At 42.1% G+C, this 12,083-nt stretch overlaps 2 pseudogenes; one reads left to right on the top strand and one right to left on the bottom strand.

Annotated features, from left to right (window-relative positions):
* Positions 1 to 652: 652 nt before the first annotated feature.
* On the bottom strand, positions 653 to 5,350 carry LOC119512041 (annotated as a pseudogene).
* Positions 5,351 to 6,147: 797 nt separating this feature from the next.
* Positions 6,148 to 8,424, top strand: LOC119526240 (annotated as a pseudogene).
* The last annotated feature ends 3,659 nt before the right edge of the window (positions 8,425 to 12,083 follow it).

Below are 12,083 nucleotides of genomic sequence, written 5' to 3'. Positions count from 1 at the left end.
TACTGCCAGGCAAGGCTGCTGGTTTTGTTGTAAGGCTGGCTTTCACATTTGTCAAGAAGGAGCTGATCCTTCTGAGTCTCTTGCTGATAGAGCCCGAACTACCTGTGGAGAGGCTCCTCCCTGATTTCCAAGATATCCTAGACTACTTTGTGCTGGGCATGTGGCTGCTGCTTTTCTGAGAGGAAGTTTGCACCTGATGCCCCCTGGGCTGCCACAGCTTTTTTCCTTTTTATCCACTTCAGTGGATCCGTGACTGGCCAACAACCAGCCCAATGATTTTTGGCCCATCTCGGGTGCCTTAGTCTTGTGACTTTCACAAGATGGGTGGGTGGGAACTCTTCCTCCCTAGGGCTCTGTCCTTATCCCTTTGTCCCCGCCTTTTCCTTCTTGGCTTCTGGGCTTCTGCATTCATCTGGGAGACTCGCTGGCTTGCCTCCTGTCCAGCCTTGTGGCCTTCCCTCACCAAGGCGGGGGCAGGAAGTCCCGCTGCTGAGTCTTGAGCTGTTTCTAACACGATCTTGCTGGCAGATGTTGCTCCTGCAATTGCAACAGTCACGCTGCTTTCTGGAGAGAGAGTAGTAGAAACCACTGCACTGGATGTATGCTCTGAGGTCTTCCTTACGGCACCTGCCACGGCAACCTTAATGCTCCTTTAGGGAACCCTGGTGACACCCGCGATGGCCTCGCTGCTTCTGCTTCCTTCTGGGCCCTTGGTGGCTGCTCCTGCTATTGCCATGTTGTTATGTTCAGAATCTGCAGACTTAGATGCTGTCATGCTCACAGTGCCTGCTGAGGCACCCTTTGCTGCCACGCCTACTATTGCCCCAGACGCGGCCCCTTTGGCAGGCTGCGCAGGTTTGGGTGTGACACGTCAGGCATGCTTGTGGGTTCCCAGGGTGGGGGGTATTTGATCCCCTTCCCCCTTAGTGAAAGCAGCCGAGGAGGCCACAGACTCCTTAGACACCATGTGGACGCTCCTGATGCTGACTTGGTCCTGGTCCCACTTTCCATGGAAATCCACACTTGCTGTGCTCCTCCTGTCCTCAAGGGCATGCATATCATGTCCCCAGAGGGAACGGCGTGGGTACTGCTGTTACTGTCCACTGGTGGTAGCAGGAGATAACGTAGCTTTTCCCAGTAAGTAAAGAAGTCTTCCCAGGCCTCTAGAGGGGGACAGAGCTGCAGGTCGCAAGAAAGGCCTGTGGCAAACTTCAGGTGCAGCTGCTGTTTCTCCTAATTGTGGATGGGCATCCTCACAAACTTCAAGGGCAGGAGCCTGGTGAGCTCTAAAGCCTTGCTAGCCTTGCGGCCTCACCCCCTGGTTCCCCGGGCCGCATGCTCCTTGCAGGTGGTGGCTGGTCTGGCCAGGAGCATGCTGTCGGGGAGGGGGAGTATGGGGCTGCTGCATGCAATGTCCACCGTCAGCATTGGGATGTGGTTGTTCATGTTGACCACCTCTCCCCTTTTCCTGATCTGGATGAATTTGCTCTGGAAGATCGGGGTGAACTTGAACATGTCATACTCCCCATTGTGCAACTGGCGCTTCAGTTACCCCATGATGATATTGAACACGCCCTTGTCAGAGATGCTCTGTACTGTGTGATAGGGTAGGTGACAGTCCCTGTTCACGGCAAGCAGCTGTGTTGCAGCAGCAGCACTGGCAAGGCGGGTCCCTGGGTCTTCCTTGACCTTGTTGGCACATGAGGGAGCAGCAGCGCTCCACTGACCTGCCCCACAGGCCTCCCTTCATGGGGGGAGTTATTTTCCCAACAAGGGTCCCTCTAGAACACCAACACTTCTAAAGTTTCATTTATTTGATGGAACCCTTTCTGAAATGTCACTTTCATGCCTTCAGAAGTAGAATATCCTGAGCACGATTTAACCTTTCATTCATCACTCAGTAGGCCACCAATGCTAAGAAGGGGACTCTATTATCTGCCCTCAGAGGCACTGAGACAGATAGAAGTGCTTATTACAAAACTGAATGATCCCACATGCCCACACTTTTCCAGGTCTTATGCCTGACATTCAATTGTCTCTTTCTTACATTTATTTATTCAACAAATAGGTATTGTGCCTTCTTCTGTCTGAGAGGTGCTGTTCTAGACCCTGGGGATAAACAGAGGGGAAAAAAACACCAAAACCTAGGTCCCCATGGAAATTACATTCTAATTGATGAGAGGCAATCAGTCAATAAAAGGATGGTGATACCATGATAAGTATTATGGGTAAAATAAAGTGGAAACGGGAGACAGGGAGTGCCAGGGTGGATGGGGTTGCAATTTAAATGAGCAGTCAGAGAAGGCCCCATGAGAAGGTAGCATTTGAACACAGGCTTCACTGTGGATTGCCAGTTTTTGTTGCTCTGAGTGTGTCTGCCTCTGAAAACCCCTACTCTCTTCTAATTGCTAGCCCTATTCCACTGTAAACAAGGAACTTCACTAGGACTATATATAAACAACCCACTTTATTAGGTATTAAGAACTGACATCTGAACGACAGTCCCCTGGCCTTTCCCACCAAATGAAAGCTGCTCAGAGAACTTTTTCATTAATGTTCAGCTTTTAACTAGACTCTAGACAGCTGAACTGACCAACAGTTAGAGGGTGTAACTCTACTTGTTTTTAGAATACATAGGCCTGTAAACATTTTAAACATGGGCTCCCCGTTTTCTATAACGAACTAGCCTGTTTCTCTCTTCTTACCTCCCGAAGTATGCTTTTTCTGACTTCTACGCAAACTGTTCCCTCCTTCTTGCTACCTGAATGTGAGCATTACTTCAACCCTCAACCCTCTTCCATTTTCCATTTTTTCTGTATCATTCACACTCACTGCTTAAAGCAGCACCTATGTGTAATGATACCCAAATACGTTCCTCTAATCCCAAGTCTCTTCTCATCAGGAAACCTCGCTAGCACAATCTAAAACAGAAATCATCACTGTATCACCACTCTCCCACCAGCACCACAGCGAAGCTCCTCCTCTCAGAATCCCTGTTCCTGCTGAGGACCCCGCCTTTCTCTTGGCTCAATCACACCAAAACCTTAGAATTATCATTGACTCCTCCGCCTCACTAGATAAGCAGTCACCCAAAGCTGATGCTTTCTTCTAGGTTTCTTCTCTATCAGTATTTTCCTTTCCATTACTCTGCTAAGAGGAAATAAAAATCTATTACTCCAGACACCATTGTGATCATTAATCAAAAAGTATTGGTGCAGGATTTTTAGGAGCTTTGGAAGAAAGTGACTATGCTCTCTTAACGGTGACAGACATGTATCCCAAACGTCAGGAAAACAATGTTTTTTAAAGTTAGTATAAACTTTCTCTAATAGGGAAGGCGATCCAAGAAAGGTGGAACAAATAGCTCTAAAATGAAATAAAAGAAAGCATCTAAAGAAATCACATGGTTGCAGAGGCTTTCAAAACTATAAGAAATGGAAAGAGAGCCCCATAATTAAGGCCATATACTTACAGTAGCACATTATCTAAAAGCACGGTAACATGAAAGCAAATCCTCATCATGAACTGAGTCTTGTAAAAAAAATGTTAAGGTCAAGTAAAAGGGCTGTTTTTTTAGCTATACTAGGAGCAAGAATAAGGAAGGGTGCAGTCGAAAGAAAAAGGAAGGAACGAAGAAGGGCATTTAGGTTAAATAACAACGATAAGAATAAGAATATCCTTAAACCTGTATAACAATTTACATATTAAAAATACTTTTATATACATTAACTCATGTGATCCTCCCCAAACCATAGGTACTAAGAAAAACAGGTGTTATTCCCATTTTACAAGTAAGGCATCTAAGCTCAGATTTTCAATCTGAAAGTCACACTCTAAGGAACAATTCAGATCATTCTCAAGTATCGGGGCTCAAGTACTGCATTAACTAATCAACAAGTGGCATGGTAAAAAAATTTTAACTTTTGTTTTTTATGCAGTTTAATCCAGGATTTAGAATTTATGGTGCAAGCACAGTTTACTAACCTCCTAAATTATGCCCAACTAAGAACGATTAGAATAATGCTTACCAAACAGTTTTTAGAAAAATGGTTTCCTACCCTCCCCTTTCTCGGTCAAAAATAGTAGTAAAATATTGGTGGGAAAAAAAAAGCTCACAAACAAGAACACCAACAAATTAACCATAGAGGAAAACTGAAGGCATTTGAACTGCAAAATATTGGAGGCCAAGCAACAATTCAGTCTTTCACTGTTCAAGTAGCCAGATGGAAAAAAACACAACAACAGACCTTACCTTTGACAAAAAATGATTACTACATCCTATCGTGGTCCTTCCCAGATGTTCACAGTGAGAGACTGATGTTAGGAACATGGCTTAAAACCTTTGCTAAAATGGTTTCTTAATCAAGCGATCCGGTCTACACACAACCCCAAGCTTCTGGATGCACACATCAAAAGGCCACCTGTGCCTCTACGTGGTTCCGTGGCAGGATTCACCAGAGGGCCCTGACGACGGGGTGCTGGTGAGAGCCCACCACTCAGGGATTGTGCTCCAGGCCCCAGGCCCCGTGCCAAGCACCTCACACACGTAATCTCATTTACTGCTCACTGTAATTCTGTCCGGAAGGTACTGCTATCATCCCCTGCTTTACAGGTGAGGAAACTCAAGACCAGGGAGGTGAAACAGCTTCACAGCTCAAGCCCACGTGGCTCGTGTGTGGCAGAAATGGGTTTTAAATTCAGGTCTGTCCGGCTCCAAGTGCTGGCATTCCTGCTGGAAGAACCCCCAAAAATCAAGAACAATGGTGGTGGGTGTGGGGGCAGCTCCTGAAAAGGCCCCAAGTGAGGAGAAAGAACCCTGTGCTGACTCTTTAGCCAGGCCTTGAAGGCTACGGGCCCTGTTAATAATTAGTCAAGGCATTTAGTCAAGGCATTTTTAACATGGGCCTATTTATTGTGCTGTGTCATTAGAAGGAGCCAACCTCAGGATCTGCCAAAAAAACAGCAAATCTTTTCCCTGTGCTTCACAAATTAACCAAATGCTTCTGATTTCTTGAGTTTCCTACTTAGGATTATCACTTACCTCAATATAAAATATTAAATGTTGTCATTTTTAATTGGAAAAGTCATGATATAAAGAACTTTATTTTTAGCTAATGTCTAATCAAGTTCAATTATTTTTTTAATTCAGTTTTATTGAGATATATTCACATACCATACAATCATGCATGGTGCACAATCAATTGCTCACAGTACCATCACATAGTTGTGCCTTCATCACACCAATCTATTTTTGAACATTTTCCTTACATCAGAAAGTATCGGAATAAGAACAAAAAATAAAAATAAAAAAGAACACCCACCAGAACACTGCGGATTGGGTCGGCGCCATTTTAGGACTGAGGCTGCTTGTGAGGGAGGGAAAAGCGGCAAAAGGGGATAATTCAAAGTACCGAAAACCTCCTCCCCGGATCGAGCTCAGCGGCACCCCCAGGCCCGGGGCACCTCTGGTGGGGCAGAAGGTGATCGAATTACTCAGATACGAAGATCATCTTCTAGGTTTTGTTAAAGGCCCTGGATGGTCGAAGTGGCCATTCTGGAATTACGATGATTTTGGATAATTTTGCCCCAGAAGTTTATTAAAATTGTCAAGGATCATCTCTGAAGTGAATCAATAATAGTAAACAGTTCAACAAGCTATTTAAAGAGAGACTCATGCATTTCTTCAGTATTTTGGTTCAAAACAGATTATATAACTGGTTAAAGTATTTCAGCTGGTTGAATTTTCACACATTCCCCACCCCTGTTGTTCTTCACCCAAAACTGTAAGATATGTTTGATCTGTGTATTGAGTAGTTTCTGCAGTTTCATATTACTGCTTAAATATTCCCAAAGGTTCATGCAGGTTTTTTTACATTTACTACAAGTTTTAGGAATTTTGTATCTCAACCCCTTTCATATCACAATGGGACAGCTTTGTTAAATGAAGACCTTGAAAGAGTATGGAGTTTTTTTCCTTTTATCTTTTATTTACGTGGAAATTTAAAATGTTGCCGTTTCCCAGCAGCACGGTAGTATTGAGACACCTGTGTGTTTTCCTGTACATGCTGATGTTTAGGGATGCCTTTCAGATGTGAAATTTTCTTTTTGTTTTTGCTTTTTGGCTCATAAACTGGATATTTCATCTGGATAAGTACAACAGTCACAAGTACATGGAATAATAAAGAAGACAGGCTTCAGTAGACTTATAAATCTTAAATTCAAGGAACTTGGCTAATTCTGGAGATAGCCATATGAAAACTTTAAAACAGAAGTATGGGTAGCTGGCTTGAAGTAACCCTATGTCAAATAGTCTTAGGTTAAGCATCTTCAAAGAACTTGGATATTATTTCAAAGGAATACAAAATAAAAAAACAAACTGGAAAACATAAAGATTACAGGAAAAGAACTAACACCTCCCTGTGCAGTCCTGTTGGAATTTGGACTTGCCATGAGGTGCTGAAGCCTTGTTTCACTGAGTCGGAGAGACTGGACCTAAATGGCGCAGCATGACTTTGCTCCAGCCTGGCTTAATTTTCCTACTCCACCATCATCAACAAAGTCATCAATGAATTTTGAAAAGCATCCTGAAAACTTTTCATGGACAGAAAATCGTTATGATGTGAATCGTCGGCGCCATAACTCTTCAGATAGCTTTGATTCTGGTATTGGGCGTCCTAACAGAGGAAACTTTGGAAGGAAAGAAAAAGTGGATGGCATATGCATGGAAGAAATGGTACTGAAAACATAAATCATTGAGGGGGATACCATGGTGGAAGTTCCCGTTCTCGTAGCAGTATTTTCCATTCTGGAAAAAGCCAAGGACTGCATGAAAACAGCGTACCTTACAATGAAACTGGGAGGAAAGAGGACAAGAGAGAATGCAAACAGTTTGAGGCTAAGGATTTTGTAAGTTTCTTATAATTTTTAATACAAGCAAGGTTTCTGCAAGGACTGTTTTAGCATCAGAGCTCTCTAATGAGATTTTATCAGTACAGCTTATTTTCTACAGGAATCACACTTCTTACAGCCATCTTTAAATCGTGAATATGAGAGAGAACCAAATCAGAATAAATCTTTAGCTGCAGGTGTATGGGGCCTACAAGCCCAGACACACACATACCCAACCAAAAAAATCTCCTAAGCTCCTCTCTTAGAATATCCTCCAAATCCTAAACCTAGAGCTCCAAGAATGCTGGTCATTAAGCAAGGTAATACAAAAGACTTATAGCTATCTGGATTCCCAGTAGTAGGAAATCTTCAGTCACAGCCAGTTAAGAATGGGACTGGTCCAAGTGTCTATAAAGGCTTAGTCCCTAACCCTGCTGCTCCACCTACAAAACCTACAAAATGGAAAAGCCAAACTAAAGAAAATAAAGTTGGGACTTCTTTCCCTCATGAGTCTACATATGGTGTTGGCAACTTTAATGCTTTCAAATCAACTGCCAAGAATTTTAGTTCATCAGCAAATTCAGTAAAAGAGTGTAACCGCTCAAATTCCTCTTCATTTGTTGACAAACGTAATCAGCAGCCTCATCTAACCAAACTTACACGAATGCACACTGATAAGAAGAGTGAATTTTTGAAAGCATTAAAAAGGGAGAGAGTAGAAGAGGAACAAGAAGATGAAAGTCATGCTGGCTCAGAGAAGGATGACCACTCATTTAATTTGCATAACAGCAACAGTACTCATCAAGAGAGGGATATAAACCAAAACTGATGAAAGTGAAATTCCACAAGAGAATGGCAATGCTTCGGTGATTTCCCAACAGATCATTCAGTCTTCAACATTTCCACAAACTGATGTTCTTTCAAGTTCACTTGAGGCAGAACACAGGTTGTTAAAAGAGATGGGCTGGCAGGAAGACAGTGAAAGTGATGAAACGTGCTCCCTTAACTGAGGAGGAAATGAGAGAATTCCAAGTCATTAGTGAACAGTTACAGAAGAATGGTCTGAGAAAAAATGGTATTTTGAAAAATGGCCTGATCTGTGACTTCAAATTTGGACCCTGAAAAAACAGCACTTTCAAACCTACTATTGAGAATGATGACACAGAGACAAGTAGCAGTGACACATCAGATGATGATGATGTGTGAAGGATTTCCTAACAGCTTTAGAAAATTTAGTGTGATACATCTCTCATACAGTTTCGGGGTGCACTGTAAAAATGAAGAACTATAATTTATGTAGTAAAATACCCAATTAGAAGATGATTTTTTTGGGGGGGACTTCAATATGAAGAAAACCAAGAATGTTGTGTTGGGCTGTGTTGAACATTATTTCTTTGTAAATGAATGTTGTAGAAATGAGGACTTTGGTTGATCCAACATTGACTTTCTTCATCACTGCAGCATTTCTCTGACTAGCAATGTGACAATGTAACAAATGAGATTTTCTCATTTAATAATAAAAATTGTGTAATGTTTTGCAAAGCTTTGTCTTAAAATGTCCAGGTCTTAAGAAAAAAGGCAGCTTACACTGTTTTGCTTGCAGTCATACCTTTTTCGTACACTGGAAATCCTCAAGTCCACTTTGTGTGCCCTATCCCTCTCCCAAAAGGACAATGTAGCATGTTGGCTAAAACTGGAGCACAATGCACTATCACATTAATTTCCTGATCTCAACTGTTGTACTAGTCACCTTTAAAACATAAATTGCTCTTTAGCCATCTGTAGTGCAGTAATGTTACAGGAAAGACTTGCCACACTTTCTTCCAAATTTAAAAGTTGATTTTCGAGAGCTTTATTTGGGTATGTTGTCAGACCAGGATTTTCAAAGTCGATGGAAAAGAGTCTTGTGGGAAAACTTATTTTGATAAATGACACATGCAGAAAAACTGATCACACTGACTGGATCTGTCCACAACATGGAAATGAACTGGATTTTCAGGAAAAAAAAAAAAAAAAAAAAAAAAAGAACACCCAAATCATCTCCCCCCCATCCCACCCTATTTTTCATTTAGTTTTTGCACCCATTTTTCTTCTCATCAATCCATACTCTGGATGAAGGGAGTGTGATCTACAAGGTTTTCACAATCACACTGTCACCCCACATAAGCGACATTGTTATACAATAGTCTTCAAGAGTCAAGGCTACTGGGTTGGAGTTTCATACTTTCAGGTATTTACTTGTAGCTATTCCAATACATTAAAACCTAAGAAGTGTTACCTATGTAGTGTGTAAGAATGTCCAACAGAGTGACCTCTTGACTCCATTTGAAATATCTCAGCCACTGACAGCTTCAATTATTTTTATCTATAACCATTAAATATTTTTTACAGATTAAAAAAATTGTCCACAGATTCTAACTCCATCATCAGCAGTAACAGAAGTTACGGGTGGGAGAACAGCATATAATTAGGACAGAATTACTACCCAAGAGGGTTGTAAACAAGATATCAGTTCAGGCCAGTTGATATAACTCACAAAGACATACTACTTTTAAGAGAAAAGGTTTGTTTCTAGCCTTCAAACTATATTTAGAATTATGAAACTATAAGGACTCAGCTTTGGCTTCATTTTCATTAAAGATGAAAATGGATATTTAAATCAGCAAGAAACCAAAGAAAAAAGTTGAATTGTTCAATTTTTTGTAGAAAAGAGCAAACAAAGAAAACTGGGAAAGTTTACACAGGGTAAGAATAAATGTGTTCAAATGAATTCAGATAAATGGACCACAGATGGCACAAGCAATTATATGCTTAAAAATGTAGGGTAATGAGTCTATGAAGACTTAAAAATATATATATAAACACTGACACCCCACCCCGCCCCCAGCCACCACCATCACCCCCTTGGAGGTCACAGGCTGCACACATAATGAAGACAGCTTTGAGGAGCCAAGCCGGGCAGAGACCCAAATCATCAGAGCATAATACACAGCCACGTTAGTGAAAAGGCGATTGTATTTCTAAAGTGCTAAGCCAAAAGGATCAGCAGTAAACAACATTAGTCTCTCTCTCTACATAAGACCAACTGAGCTTCCTACAAGGCATAGTCTGCTAGCTAATGCTGTAAGTTTGTTTTATCTTTATTCCTTCTTTCCTCTGTTTTTATTTCTCTTTAAACTGAAGAGAGTCCTTAAACAGAGTAAAAGTCAGTTGGACAATCATAATAAGGACAGAAGTAAGGTAAATCCAAGCACAATGTGACAAAATCAGACTTTGATCAAAGAGAAGAGGGTATCGAATGATATAAAGGTATACCAAATCCTAAAAAATAAATGTGTAAAAGACATTTTAATATTGAGGCTGTGGGTGTATATGTGTGTGTGTGACTGGGTGACTGTGCTTGTGTGTGTGAGACAGACTCAGTTGGTGGTAGTTGTTAACTAGGGAAGTATTACATCTTACTAAAACTTTTCTTTTGTACAAGGAGTATATTAGCAATCAGAGTAAGCCTCCAAGAGCAGAAATGCAAGCAGCCAGGATAAACAGTGTCAAAGAGGATTTAAAGACAGTGGGGGGGGGGGGGGAAGACCAGGACACTTAACCACAAAATTTCTGTGTCCTTAACAACACAATTATAAGTTTAACTGCTGTTTAAAGTACAACTCCGCAATCAAAGTCCTGTGGGTTCCATATTTATTCTCTCTCCATGGCCTACAGATCCAATTTGTTTAGTTTATAGGGAAACAGAAGACTTTTTTTTTTTTTTTTTTTTATAAAAAGCAACTACCAAGTCTGCAAAGTTCTCTGGAATCTGAGAAGCCGAGCAATACTTTCTGCCTTGTTCATGGTGAGCCTAAACTGAGCTGAGTCTTTGTCTCTGGAGATGACATATCAGGCACGCCTCGGTCTGGTTATTTCGCACAGCCTTCTGACAGGAAGGCAGGCATCTGCTAGTGTATACACAGAGAAAGCCTGACTTGCAGCCCCAAGTACATTTCACCCAATGAGAAAAGGACAACATTTCAGCAGAAAGCTGTTGCTGATCTGCGCTTTGAAATCAGGTGCCTAAGATCCATGCTTGCCAGGACCCCTCCCCATCCCCATCCCCACACTTCCACCACCCTCCTCCCACACCTTCACTTTCCCCAACCCCCTCCATTGCTTCAGCTGCCACAACTTCGTTTCAGGTCCTCATCAATTTCTTCACCTCATTACTGATTCAGCCTCCTTCCTGGTTTCTGGCATTCCAGTCTCGCTCCCTTCCAATACAGAACCCCTCTGCTGCCAGTCATCTTTCTAAAACGCAAAGCTACTTATGCCACTCTGCTTCAAGCCCTTCAATGACTATCCCAGCATTCAGGATGAAGCAAATTCCCTAGCTTAGCACACCAGGTTCTCTGCAGCATGGCTCACGCCTCTCTCTAGCCCCCTCTCCTGCCACTTTCCACCAGGCGCCCTTCCCTCTTCCCATGCTCGGCCTCACACAGGGTCCTGGGCCTCCCTGCTTTCCCTCATGCTTTCCCCGCTGGCTGGAATGGCTGCCCCCAGTGCACCGCACACTCTCGTTTAATTCCTGCTCTTCTTTCAACTCCCACGAAAGGGCCCTCTCTTCCGTGAAGCCTGCCTTCTGGGCTCCCCTAGCACACAGTGCAGATCTCTCGTGCAGCACTGACAATTACCACAATATATTATAATTGGTAGTCTGATTTTCTGTCTCCTCCATTTACCATTAAGTACCTTAAGAACAAGGAGTATTTTATTTTACTTTGTATTCCCAAGATTTAATGTGGTGTCTGGTACAAAGTAGGCTTTTGATGAATAAATGGATACTATCAAACATATGTGACAGAATAATACAGAGACATGCAAAAGTAGTTAGGGAGTTCACACTGGATTTGTTTGCTAGAAAACAACCCAGAAACTGCCCCAAACTCCAGAGAACTCCAAATCAACTCTGGAGACAGCCACACCCACCAGCAGCCCAGACACACAGCTTGCTGAGCTTCTCTGCTTCTCTAATAGAGTGAGGCAACATTTATTGTCTTTCCCCGTTGCTCTGTTTATAGAAATCAATTTTTTTTTTCTGTGACAGTATACTATGGTAAAAGTCAAAACAATGTTTTACTTATTGTCGTTCTGCATATTTTAACATAAAATGTGTACAAGATGCTGAAGGGGGAAGCTTAAAGGGCTAC

This window comes from Choloepus didactylus, chromosome 2 (assembly GCF_015220235.1).
Source record: "Choloepus didactylus isolate mChoDid1 chromosome 2, mChoDid1.pri, whole genome shotgun sequence".
Lineage (NCBI taxonomy): Eukaryota > Metazoa > Chordata > Mammalia > Pilosa > Megalonychidae > Choloepus > Choloepus didactylus.
This window is presented reverse-complemented; position numbering and strand designations above follow the sequence as displayed.